Source organism: Vicia villosa, linkage group LG4 (genome assembly GCF_029867415.1).
Source record: "Vicia villosa cultivar HV-30 ecotype Madison, WI linkage group LG4, Vvil1.0, whole genome shotgun sequence".
In the NCBI taxonomy this organism is placed as follows: domain Eukaryota; kingdom Viridiplantae; phylum Streptophyta; class Magnoliopsida; order Fabales; family Fabaceae; genus Vicia; species Vicia villosa.
Window position 1 is genome coordinate 102,950,686 of NC_081183.1, and position 14,073 is coordinate 102,964,758.

Genomic DNA, 14,073 nt, shown 5'->3' on the forward strand with positions numbered 1-14,073 from the left:
AATAAGGGTTTCAATCAAAAGTGACCAAGATGGTTATCATTAATCATTCTCAAGGCAGTCACTATCTTTCCAATATTCAAAAAGAAAAAGCCCGCTAAGTCAACACCTATGAAGGAGACTTAGGCAAAACTGGGGCATCCCGCTGACTGTGATCTCAAATGAAACAGTTCAGGCAAAAGTTAGGGATATAAAGCGAAAAAGAGAAGTCAATAAACTCCTTGAACAACAATAAATGTTGTGACTATCAAATGGAAGAAATGGCTGCCATCTCAAAGATTCCCTTGGTCTTTAAACCATTATCATTATCATAGGTGCAATTCCAAAGCCTCTTGGAACCCGAATGCATAATTTGAATTAACTGAACGTAGGATTGGAGATCATCACGAAGAATGGGGTGGGTACAAATATATTTTGAGCCTATATCCTTTGTTTCTATAACCGTGAACCAAGCCACGTTACAACCCTCAAAAGACCTAACTGAAGCAAGGTTTCTTTTGAAAGCATACTACAACAAGGTTGCGTTAACCTGACTCCTAAAGATTTTTGCAAATTGTTTGTTTTACCATACCTTTTGCTTTATCCATCACTTTGATTGTCTTGACAATTGTGTTTGGACTTTTGATTCATTTTCTTTACATCAATAACATCATTCCAATAATGATCTTGATTTCAAATTACGCTTTGAACATTGCATTAAAATTACCATTTTTGAATGAACATTTCATTTGCAAGTACTCATCTTTCAAGGAAGTTCAAACAGTCGAGAAACTTGATCAGTGATCCTATCAGGGCACGACACTTCAAGGACCTCATGTTCAAGACTTATACTAGGGCATGTGTTCCCGACATTCATTTCAAGAACTGAAGCAAGGATCATTTAGCAAGCAGTCAATCAGGGGCATTCTTCTTCAGCGATCCCCAATCATTTTATCAGTCCTTCTTAAAAGGATCATCGGCGTGGCAAAACCATGTTGGCAAAGTTCTCGTGTTGAGGAATCAGAGTTCCAATCCTCCCTCACAAAAGAGTCTACCTCATTTATCATAACCAATTGCATTACATTGATCATTCACATATCGTGCATAGAAAAATTCAATATCATGCATCGAAACAAAATGCATACTCATGTGCATTCTTTCAATGCCCCATTGTTATCAACACTTTATCTTGTTATCAAAGCCCAACTTACTTGACATCTACCAAAACAATGTTTGTCTCTTCATCCAAAGCTACTGTTGGATTTGTATTTGTCTCTTTTCTTCCAATGCTACTATTGGATGTCTTCTTGTTTCTCCCCGTCCAATGCTACTATTGGATGTCTTTTGTTCCTCTTCCTCCAAGGCTACTATTGGATTTGTATTTGTTTCTCTCTGTCTAAAGCTACTGTTGGACATGATGTTTCTCACCTTTTATCCAAAGCTACTGTTGGATACCACAATCCTTAGTAAAGTGTTATTCAAAGCTACTGTTGAATGATCTTTACATCTCTGAGCTGAAATACAATTCTTTTCTCATCCAAAGCCACTATTGGATGTTCTTGAGTTTGTTTTCTCATCCAATGCTACTATTGGATGTTCGCTCATATTTTCCAAAATTGGTATCCATGTCATCTATTGCTCCTCAGGATGACTCTGATATATTTTCTGGTTCAGGTTTCCTTTTTGCATTCAAAGCCACTGTTGAATCTCTTTGGTTTCCGTTTTATCCAAAGCTACTGTTGGATTATCCCCGTTGTTTTCAGAGTTTGGATTCCATTCGTTCAAAGCTACTCTTGGACGTCTCTGCCATATCTCCGAGTTTGTAGGTCTCCTCTTGCATTCGAAGCCACTGTTGAGTCTTGTTGGTTTCCTTCCATCCGAAGCTACTGTTGGATGTCTCCGATGTTTTCCCAGAGTTTGGAATATTTTCAGATACATTCAAAGCCACTCTTGAATGTCTTTGCTGTTTGGTGTCGTCTAAAGCCACTCTTAGACGTTCCTACCCAAAGTATTGTTTCAGATTCATTCAAAGTCACTCTTGAATGTCTCTGATGATTTCCGCCGTCTAAAGCTACTCTTAGACATTCCTACTATCTTCTTATTCGGAGTTTTATCCCTCTTTTCCAAGTTTCTCCATCAGCAATTAATTTCTTGTGGCGCTAGTTTCCCACAGAGATTTGAGTCTGTCTCATATCATATTGCATTCAAAATAACAAAAATTCATGCATTGCATTTCACTTGCATATGAAGGACAAAAATTGTGTACTCGGTATTTAAGCATCTTCACATCTTCGATGGAAGAAACTTAAATAGGGGCATCTGTCGCACCCCAATTTTTGACCTAGTCTTTTTTATAGTCATGCCGCATTTGCATTTCATGCATTTTTTTTACTTGTCGCATTTTTATTCCATGACCATTCATAGTTCATATCGCATCTTTGCATGTTTAAAGAAAAAAACTGACTTTTTATTAAAATCAACAAAAATAGCTCGCATCTTCATATGTTTTGCATAAATAAAAAAATAGTTAATAGTTTTTATTCATTATCATTTCAAATAAAAAAGTATGATATTTTATTTCTAACTTATATTTGTTTTAGTAATTTAATTACTTTTTCTTATTTTTGTCTTTATGTCCATTTTTGTATTTCTTGATCTTTTTATTCTTTTATTCTAATCTCTTTTATTTATCTTTATTATTATTATTTAGTATAGTTTTTAGGATTGTTATTAGTATCATTATTATTGTTATTATTATTATTTACACAAAATCAATATAAAAAAAAGGGGAAAGCTTTTTTATTTCTTTTCAAACTTGGTCCGATTTGTTTTTTTCAAAACCCATTTTTTGCACAAAAGTCAAACAAAAAAGCAACAAGCATTTTTGTCTTCTTTTCAACTCTCTCCCACGCCTCTGCCTTCAAGACACCAACGTGCCTGCTATACGACCATCAGTAGTTCAAAACAGTCCACTCTTGCTGCTCCACTGCTGCACAAAACAACAATCTTGCTGCTCCACTTGCCTGCTGCACAAAACAACAAGAAGAGCTGCAAAGAGCCTGTCCAAAAGAGTCCAAGTATTTCACCAAAATAGACACAACAAACCTGGGCAAAAAAGCAACAAAAGCAGACTACCAAATTTGTTCAAATCTCCACCCTAATTTCCCCCCAAAATTCACATTTCCATCTATAAAACTCAATCACAGCAAACACAATAGGAGGAAGAAAAAATCAGTGAAAACTCTACACAAATATCTCCAGAAATCTTCCTCCAAGCCAAAAACCATAACAAAGCCTTTCACCAACTTCTTCATACCACCCTTCAACATACCATTCAATACCTCTGTTACCTTCCATAAACCTTCACCATTCATAACCCACTCTCTGAACAAACCAAATAACACATCACTCGACACTCACCCAGCAACATCCAAACTGCAAACCTTCATCAACAACAACTCACAACACAAAACAGAACCTCTTCTCAAATAACCCACACAAATCCGAAATAGATCCTCACCATCAATTCACCAAGAGTTATCACAACAACACTCACTCCGAATCGAATAGACTTCTATTCGTAGAGCTTCAGCACCTCACGCATCAACTTCAAACGACTATCTTTGCAGCAAATCCACGGCAATCCCTCGCCTCACTCAACAATACACATGCATAGAAAGCCACCATCAACACCAGAAGATCCATAACAAGAAGAAGCAGAACCACAAATAAATCAGAGTAACATACCTTGTTTTTACGTTCACCTTCATTTAATTTATGTTATCTGCATACCATGTAATTGTAACCAACGATTCAATCATAGTAGAAACTGGGACTCTAGGGTTTTTGTGGGATAATGGTATAAATGCTTGATTTTGTTTGGTTCGTGTTTTGACCGGAATCGAGAGGTAGAGATTAACAGAGATTCGTGAGGGATCGATGAGCATCATAAGATCGAGAGAGGCGAGATTGGCTTTCTTGAATGTTATTGTTGTTTTTATGTAATCACAGAGCGGAACAGGTAACCGCGAGAGATGCGAGATTGAGAGAGTTTACATGTTCTATTTGTGTCTGAGTTCGAGAGAGACGCGAGCTGAGAGTTTGAGAAAGACGCGAGTGAGAGCTGGGAGTGATTCCCTTTTCTTTTCTTTCCATTTCGTAAAAATCAGAATAGAGAGGCGTTTTTGCCTCTAGGTTTTTTTAACCCGATCTGTGATAAAGAAGGGTACTGGATCCCATAACCCGCTCCAGATCCGGCCCAATCTTTTGTTTTGGTTACTACAGTTTTTTAATCTTTGGGTCATACCTCCAAATATGGAGTACACCCTCACCTGGCCCAAATAGTTTTCTCATCTTTATTTATTTATTTTTTTTTTCTTCTTTTCTCAAACTTTATTTAAAACACCAAAAAGTTTGTTTTAGGTTTATGTTTCTTCTTTCATTAAAAATTAATATCTTCACATTAAAAAAGCTAAAAAATATCTTATTTATATGTATGTTTAGAATTTATCAACAATATTTTAAAATGATACAAAAATAGCTTTTTAATTGAATCGAGTTTTGAGATTTAATGGAAAGAAGAGTTTGTACGTACCTATACAAATTGTTCTTAAACATTTAGGCGATGGCCGTTAAGCCTTTGTTTGGATGTTTAGACTCCATTAAAGACCCTTTCAAACTCGATTTAATTCACCTTTTTTTACAAAAAACGCTTTTCTTTTAACATTCAAATCATTTTATCTATAATGGAAAGAAGAGTTTGTACGTACTTGTACAATTTGTTCTTTAAACATTAAGGCGATGGCCGTTAAGCCATTGTTCGAATGTTTAAACTCCATTAAAGACTTCTCAAACTCGATTTAGTTCACCTTTCTTTTTCACAAAACACTTTCTTTTAATCAAATTATTTTATCTATAATGGAAAGAAGGGTTTGTACGTACTTGTACAAGTTGTTCTTTAAGCATTTAGGCGATGGCCGTTAAGCCTTTGTTTGGATGCTTAAACTCCATTAAAGACTTTTTAAATATTGATTTAACTCATTCTTTTTCTTTTAAACAAATCAAATTTAGTCTATAATGGATAATGAGGAAGGGTTTGTACGTACTTGTACAAGTTGTTCTTTAAGCAACTAGGCGATGGCCGTTAAGCCATTGTTTAAGTGCGTTGACTCCATTAAAGACTTCTAAAAACCCGATTTAGCAAATGCTCTTTCAAGTATTCTAAAGCGATGGCCGTTAAGCTTTTGTTTAAATACTTGGATCTAATTAAATATCTTTCAACTCTTCAAATCAATCTTTTTTCATCACCTACGAGGGGGTTGTACGTACTTGTACAATTTTCTCTTTCAAACATTTGAGCGATGGTCGTTAAGCTTTTGTTTAAATGTTTGATTTCTCTTAACAAACCAACTTTAATTTATTCACACCTTTTAATTTTAAAACTTTTTTTTCATAAAACGAGACACTTATTCAATTTCAATACGAACATACTTCCACATGTGAAGATCTAACATCTTCCACTCGAATGCGATGATGGCCAAAATCATGTCTTATCTTGATTTAGTTATCCATTCTTGTAGTGATATCATATCCATGTGCGCGTAGTATTTCCATTTGAAAGCGATCGAGTACCTCTCGCTAAAATCAATCAACCAAACATTTCGTAGTTAGCCCGAACTACGATTGCTCTGACTTTCCCATTGCACTAGGGAATACGTAGGCACAAGATACAAATGTCTTGGCGAGCACAATAATTAAAAACCTTTTTTTGTTCCTTTCTTTTTTCCAACCTAATAAATAATGCAAGTAGATAATAAGCTAACAATAAATCATAAGATTAACTAAATGGGTCCCATCGAGTACGATGGAGGTGAGGGGTGCTAATACCTTCCCCTTGCTTAACCGACTCCCGAACCTAAATTTGGTTGCAATGACCATCTTATCCGTTTTCTTTTAATCCGTGGGTTTTATCGATATTTCCCCGTTCCTCTTTGGAACAAATAAAGTTCGGTGGCGACTCTGTTGTACTTCGAACGCGTGAAAACGCGTCGAGTCACATTTTTACCGCTACAGGACAAGATTGGTCAGCCTTATACCATGGTGAGGAACTATTTGTAGGATTTGGAGGACTCCTTGTCTGAATGAGTCCTTTTGCCAGTAATGTTGGAAACAATTCTGCATACGGCATTGGTACGGGGTCAAAGGCAGGATACCTTGGAGCCCGATTGTTGTAATTTGGAGGTCGAACCTGCTGCTGAGGTTGCTGCGACCTTTGTTGAATTTGTTGTTACGAGACCTGAGGTTGATAAGCTGGCGTTGAGTTAACAACCGGAGTTATTATTGCAACTTGAGGTTGGAATTTCTTCTTGATTTTGTGCAAGACATTGCTGACATCTTGATCCTTTTTCTTATGGAAAGAACTTCCATACTTCCTTGGACCAATAGAAGATTCTGGTTCTTTATTCAAGCGTCCTTCTCGAACTGCTTCTTCTAAATGTACCCCCATGTTTACCATCTCGGTAAAGTCATTTGGTGCACTTGCAACCATTCGTCCGTAGTAAAATGGACTCAAAGTCTTGAGATAGATTTTTGTCATTTCTTTCTCTTCAAGTGGTGGACAAATTTGAGCAGCAACTTCACGCCATCTCTGAGCGTATTCCTTGAAGCTTTCTCTATCCTTTTGAGTCATGGCCCGGAGTTGATCTCTGTCGGGAGCCATATCCAGATTGTACTTATACTGTTTGACGAAGGCCTCTCCGAGGTCTCGAAAGGTACGAATCTCTGAACTGTCCAAGTTCATGTACCATTTGAGTGCAGCACCCAGTTAGGCTGTCTTGAAAATAATGAATGAGCAATTGTTGATTATCAGTCTGAGTTGACATTCTTCGAGCGTACATCACAAGATGACTTTGTGGGCATGAATTCCCTTTATACTTCTCGAATTCTGGTACTTTGAATTTGTGAGGAATCTTAACATTTGGAACCAGACAGAGGTCTGCAGCATTCTTTCCAAATAGATCTTGTCCTCGGAGAGTCTTGAGTTCCTTCTGCATTTGTAGAAACTGTTCTTGGAACTCGTCCAATCTTTCATACACGCCAGCATCCTCACTTGGAGCGTGATGATATACTTGTCCGCCTTGCGGGGGAAAAGTATGCATAATGGGCTGTGGAGAAGCCATGACAGCAGATCTCGGCATCTCAGCATTCTGTTGTGCGAAACCCATTGCCGTTGCTCTTGGAACTTCAATTTCCAGAGGTTTGTAACCCTCCGGTGGACGCATATCCATGGTGACTTTTGGAGCTTCAGAAGCTGGAGGTATGTACACTTCTGGAGTAAAGTTATACGGCATGCCCCAAGGTCGATCAGGCGGCATGGTATACTGAGGAATAGGAGTAGAAACAATCTCGGAAACCACAGTCCTTTGTGGTTCTTCTGGCGTTGGTCGATTCTGCGCAAGTACCAGGGCTTCTACCATACTATTGAGTCTTTCAACAGTACCTTTGAGAGTATTAATCTCTTCTCTGAGTTCTTCATTCTCTTGCTCAAAGTCTTCCATTCTTTTCTTGCGACTTGAACGAGTGTTGTATGGATGAGACAGCTTGAAAGTCTTTGTTCACCTCCTTCTCCTCCTCTCTTTCTGGAGAAAGGAAAGTAACTCTTAGATCCGCGACAATTCTCGTGTCAGTGCGTACGACTAAAGCGATGTATGATATGCAATTAAGTTATTTATTTTTCAAGGAAACACCATAATTACGTTATGAAACATCAAAACTTTATTAATTAAGCGAAAACGCCGTTTTTTACACACTTTGAAAATGGAAATACAGAGAAACTGAGAGAAAGGACTCTAAAACTTTGATGATGAGCCGACTTCACGTTCTAACATCTTCTTCTGTTTCTTGAGCTGAGCGTTCTCTGACGTGAGCTGATCGATGATCCAGGAAGCAGGAGGGATATGATGAGAAAGTGATGATTGTGTCACTTGTCGATCGAGCACTTCAAGTAACTCATCCTTCCTTCTTAGGATGTTTTGAATCTCAACATTTTCCATGTTGACAATTCGATACTTGTTCCTCCAAGCATTCCTTTCTTGGCATACATTGTTTAATGCCGCTTGCAGTTTTTCAACATCGGTGGAGAAAAGGTAAATTGGTTCCCTTAGGGGAATAGGTTCTTGATGTTGATATGGCATCCTGAGCTTGAATGCTCTGACGCGTACCCATTAAAGGTAAGGATCCAGGGAGATGCAAAGATGTTTTCCTAACAATCTTCTCCCTTTGCTGTGAACAAGACGCCAGGCTTGGACAACTTCCTTCTTCAGCATGTTGCCATGATCGTCGATGTTCTTGAAGAACAGACCCTCCAATTGGATGTTACTTGGTATATTTTTCATGGGATAGCCGTATTGACGACGGGCTAAAGCTGGATTGTAACTGATCCCTCCCTTAGTTCCAATAAGGGGTACGTTGGGGAAACTTCCGCAACTGAAAATGATCTTAGTTTCGTCGTTGTCAGGACTACACCAATCAATGTCTGTATGAGGGAGAGACATGATTTTCTGTGACCAGTAAAGGCCATCCTTCATGTTCCAGAAAGTGCTAGACTTTGGCAGGTGCGAAACGAACCATTCGTATAACAACGGTACGAAGCATGTGATTAATCCTCCTCGCTGCAGGTTTCTTGAATGCACAGAGTGATAAGCATCCGCAAGCAAGGTTGGAACTGGATTTCCAATTAAGAAGATCTTAATTGTGTTGATGTCGACGAAATCGTTAATGTTAGGGAACAAAAACAATCCGTAGATAAGCAAAGCCAAGACTTCCTCAAAAGCGCTCATATCTTGGATGCTGACGAAGTACCGAGCTTGATCAAACAGGAATTTGGAGGGCAATCCTTGAATTCCTCCTCTACTCACCATATGAGTTCTGATGTCGACTACGTTCAAAGGAGTAGTTGCAGCAATGATAATGTCGTCAGGATTCTTTTCCAAACCGGAGTACGGATCTTGCGCGTACACGGGTATTCCAATCAGACGAGAGTACTCCTCTAACGTAGGCATGAGCTGATAATCTGGAAAGGTGAAGCAGTGATACGTTGGATCGTAAAACTGCACCAATGTGGGAAGGATTCCAACCACCATGTTGGTATTGAGCAAAGGCAGAAGTTTTCCATACTTCTCCTTGAAAGCCTGGGGGTTGACCACCAGTTTTCCGAGCTTTCCCAGTTCCTCGACCTGGGGAATCTTGAAGGTGTATTTCCTAGCTCTCTTTCTTCCGTAATCCATAATATAGATCCTTAAGTCCTTTCTCCGTTTCTCTCTTTCTATGAAGTTCAAAACGTTCGTTATTTAGTTTCCTTGAAAAATGACTCGAAAAAGACTCTTTTTGTTTTTAGTTGTTTATTAATGAATGATGCATGAATGCATGAATGCACACACAAGAGTTTTAAACAAACATGGCGTTGAAGGGTATAGTGGTCATGAAGTCCAAACGCAATCCCCGCCCCAATGGTAAACTAAGGTTAAGTATTTTTGTACCTGTAGAACGGGTTCTAGGGGTCTCAGAGTTTTTGCTCAACCTTAAAGATACGTTGATTGGTATCTATAAGAGAGTTTTCTCTGAGTGTAGTATCTGCGTGACAATTACTTTCGTAATCACCGCTCTACGTCCTAAAAAAGGCTTTAAGTGGGGTTAATGTGTTTCTAGGTCCTCTTGGTACAAATCAGTCTCGGAATGCAGTGGCGCAGTTAATCACAACCAGCCAGGCAAATCCCAAGAGTAGACTTGGAAACCAAGATTAGAGGGCCTTCACCGGGAAGACATCCTCCATCCTATCTTATGTTGCACTCAAATCCGGGTATAGGATTTCTCACCACAAGGGGGAATCAAGCCCTTTCCCGATACAGAATAAACAAAGTAAACAAATATATATGCAACAATCACATGATATGACACAGAGGTTAGGCAGGACCTCTCTTGTTTGAGGGGGAATTTGGCATCCCTAATTCCTCATTGGGGCTGGACCAGCAACAGGTCAACCATTGGTTTGGATGAAAAACCAAGGTTTTTAACACTTATATCCCCAGCAGAGTCGCCATTTTTCTGTGGTGTCGTTTTCTTTACCTCCCCGTTTCACTTGGGAGGACGGCACGCTAAACCCTTCACGCGAAATTTGGAAGGAGAATGCGCCCGTGGTGGGATGAATTTTATTTCAGTTCTTCCTACGATATCACACGAACTTTCTTATTGGTCCTACGAGTAGGAAAGGGAAAAAAAGATCTCAACTAAACCCTAGGAGTTTGCTAAGTGTGGGGATTTCACCTAGACTAGAAATTCTGGAGTCCGGGGGGTCGGTTATACATAGGGAAGTGTTTAAACACCCTACATATCTGTAGTACTCTACAGGAACCTTCTCTGTGTCATTGTGATTGTGTTTGCTGCTAATGATTGGGAAAGTTTCTCCTTTGTGTTAGGAGAGAGAATTGAATTGATTAAAGAAAGACAGACAGATAGACAGACTGACTATTTTTGGTATTTTATTAGCTCGCTGAGATTCCTTGTGAACCTCATGCCTACATATCCCTAGTGGAAGTCAGAGCTTAATGTAGTTCGGGGAACTAACTAGGGAAATTACTTGTTTTTGGTGCCTTGCTTGAAGCTCAAGGTTGAAGCTTGGAATTAAATCTCTGTTTACAGTAAAGAGACATGAAATCATCTTTACAGAGAGGTATTTGTACTATTCTACCACAAACATTTAAAAGTGACGGAAAAGCTAAAAAAAATGATGTTTCATTAAGAGGGGAGTCTACTTGGTTGATCAAGTATGACAGCCATCGTGCCTCTAAAATGAAAGAAAGATGCTCATCCAAATTAGGGAAAGTGTACAAGTCTGGGGATGTGCCAGAGCATGTCTTTCAGAGTCCTAAATGGGAGACTTTGAATGAAATTGAAATTGAAATGTTTGTTTGTTTGAATGTGGTAGAGTAGTAAAAATATCTCTCTATAGAGATAAGCTATGTCTATTTACTATATGAAAGATTTGACTTTAGCTGGCTTGAATGAGGCCCAAGCTTGAGGCTTTTTGATTGATTTTATTGATTTATTGAAATGATAACTCTACTGGGGAGTATTTAAACTAAGGAGTTTTTGGTGTTCTGTACGAAGCCCAGAATTGAGGCTGACTCTACTTAGGGAGACTCTATTTGGGGAGATTATCTCCTAAGAGAATGAATCTTTGATTTTTGAAAGACTGATTTTGGAGGCTAACCCTTTCCAGGGGTTTTGACTCAGCTGGAGAAATTGTCTGTTAAAAGACTGACTTTATCATGTTTTTTTTTGGAGGCTGACCCTTTCCAGGGGTCGTGACTCTTTTTGATTAATTGACTTTGGAGGCTAACCCTTTCCAGGGGTTTTTATTGAAATGATGGATTGATTTGGAGGCTAACCCTTTCCAGGGGTTTTTATTCTTTTGGTGAATAGCAGAAAGATTATCTAGTGGAGACTTCTTGTTTAAAGCCCAAGATGAAGGCTGACTCATGCTGAGGATAAGCAAATATGGATCCTAGACTCTGCTAAGGAAGATTGATGAAGATAAGGGTGACAGAGACTGTCCATGTCTCTCATTCAAAAGGTGTACTCAATGCAAAATTGAGACAAACTTGGCTTGTTAAAAGTCTGGTTTAAATTGGAAGAAAACTCACCAGGGTAGGCTAAAAGGTGACTAAAGACCTGTTCCTATGTTTATAAGAAACCTGATGGGTCCTTGTATACAAGCTCAAGAGGAAGCTGGAAATGCTTTTAAGAAGCCTGTGGGTCCTTGTACAAAGCCCAAGAGGAGGCTAATCGAGGGTCCTTGTTATAGCACAAGAGAAAGCTATGTAGTTTTGAACTTATTTTGGCTCTAAGCAAATGGGTAAGAGGTTTCACCGGGAATAATTCCTCTTTGGGTGGATGTGTCCTATATTTTTTTGGATTCTAGGGTTTTTGCCAAGATGTTTCACCGGGAATAATTCATCTTGGGGGTTTGAACTACAGATCTCTAATTAGGAAAGAGCCTTCACCGGGAAGACATTCTCAATCCTAGGTCATATTCCTATAATATATATATATATATATATATATATATATATATATATATATATATATATATATATATATATAGTTTAACTGTCCTAGGGTTTATACACAAACGTAGTTCTAAACTAATATATATGCACAGTTTATATTTGACAGTAATTTAAATAAAGACTGTAAATTGAAAGCTTGTAAAGCCTAACCTGGATGGAGTGGAGGCCTTTGAAGAAGTATGTACAGAGCCTCAACAGTAATTTTTGTTGTTTTGTTGATAACAGTTGAATATTTATTATAAACAGTTAATGGTTTTTTGAAAACAGAAGAAGTGAAGATGGACAAAGGTCACATAGGTATCTGAAGAGTTTCACCGGGAATAATGCCCTTCAAATACCAGAAGAATGTTTTGAAAACAGAAAGAAGATTTTGAAAATACAGTTTTGAAAACAAGCTAAGAAGAGAAGGTGTTTGGGACTTACACTCTATTAGAGGCCCAGTACTTTATAGTACTGGTGTAAAATTAGTTTTGAAAATGATTTGAAATAATATAAGGTTTTGTTGTTTGAAAACCTTAATTATTCGATTTATTCGGAGATTGAAAACAGTTTTGAAAATTGACAGAAAGTCAACTTAATTAAGGTAAAGAAAAAAAGATCTATGCCTAATTAAGACCTAAATAATTAGGGTTTTATCATAAACTTTATTCACAAAAATAATTAGGTTAAAACAAAATGAATATATGCATTTAAAGTTTTTAAGAAAACACTTAAAACATACTATTTTAAACCTAATAAAAATATATGAAATAAATAATATTTTTATGATTTTTTTTTATTATTCATAAAATAGATATATTAAATAACAAGTGTGTGAAAAATGAAGTGAAAATGATTTAATTTGATAGGTTAATTAATTGTGTAAAGTTGTGAAGAAATCAAATGGGAAAAGTGATAAAAAATAAGGTTTTGTCACCTAGAGGGATTGAACTCACGCCCTCCAAGTCACACACCCAAAACCAAACCACTGGGCCAGCGCGCGCATGGTGATAGTAAACTGACTCCTTTGCAACTCATATGTTATTCAAGTGTATAGAAGCAAAAAGAAAATAAAATCAAAAAGGTCTGGGGCGAGGGGGATTCGAACCCCAGACCTTGGGCACGCGCAACACACAAACACTCTTTACCACTGGGCTATCACGTTTTAGTCGTTTATGAAACAGGTATCATTCAAAATAAAATAAACTCAACCCTGAATTTGAAATTTGCGCGCCACCACCATTGTCATCTTCAACCTCAAGTTCTCAGATTTTGAATTTATGAACTTGCTCATTTCTCAACCATTTGCAAAGATGTAAAGATGAAACTTATTCTAAATTCACTCACGATTCTAAATATGTAACTAACATAAATTTATATCAACTATATCTAACTAATTTACCAGAAATCGTGAAGAACCCTAAATTTTGAAAATCAAATTAAATGACTATACTGAAAGATAAATGAATGATGATAGAGGGTTTTCAATCCTCTGATGATGCTTAACAAGATAGAATCGAGCTTTATCACAAAGAGTGCTTAAATTAAAGAGGTAGAGTTCAGAAACTTACCTCTGAAAATGGAGGTCGTGAGGATGATAGAGAGCACCTGGGCTTGTATGAATGATCCCAAAAGCTTCCTTGTGGTTCAGTGATGCTAACTGAATGCTTGTTGTAACTTCAATCCTCCTGAATTGTTCTATGGACCTCCCTCGATTTGAGCTTCAAGTGAACATGGAGGGTGATGATTCTTGAGTTACAGATGAGCTGCAGCCATCTGAACAGCTTCACTACCTCCTATGGAACATGCCTGGATGCTTAGCTTGATTGGAAACCTTCTGAATTGCACTATGGACCTCCAACTGCAACTGCTCCAAAGTGAGAGCAACAATGGTGTTCCTCCACTTACAGAAGTGATCCAGGTGCTTGGATCACCTCAAATGACCTCCCTTGAGATGTTAGAATGCTTACTTTCCAAAGATGAGCTCTGGTTT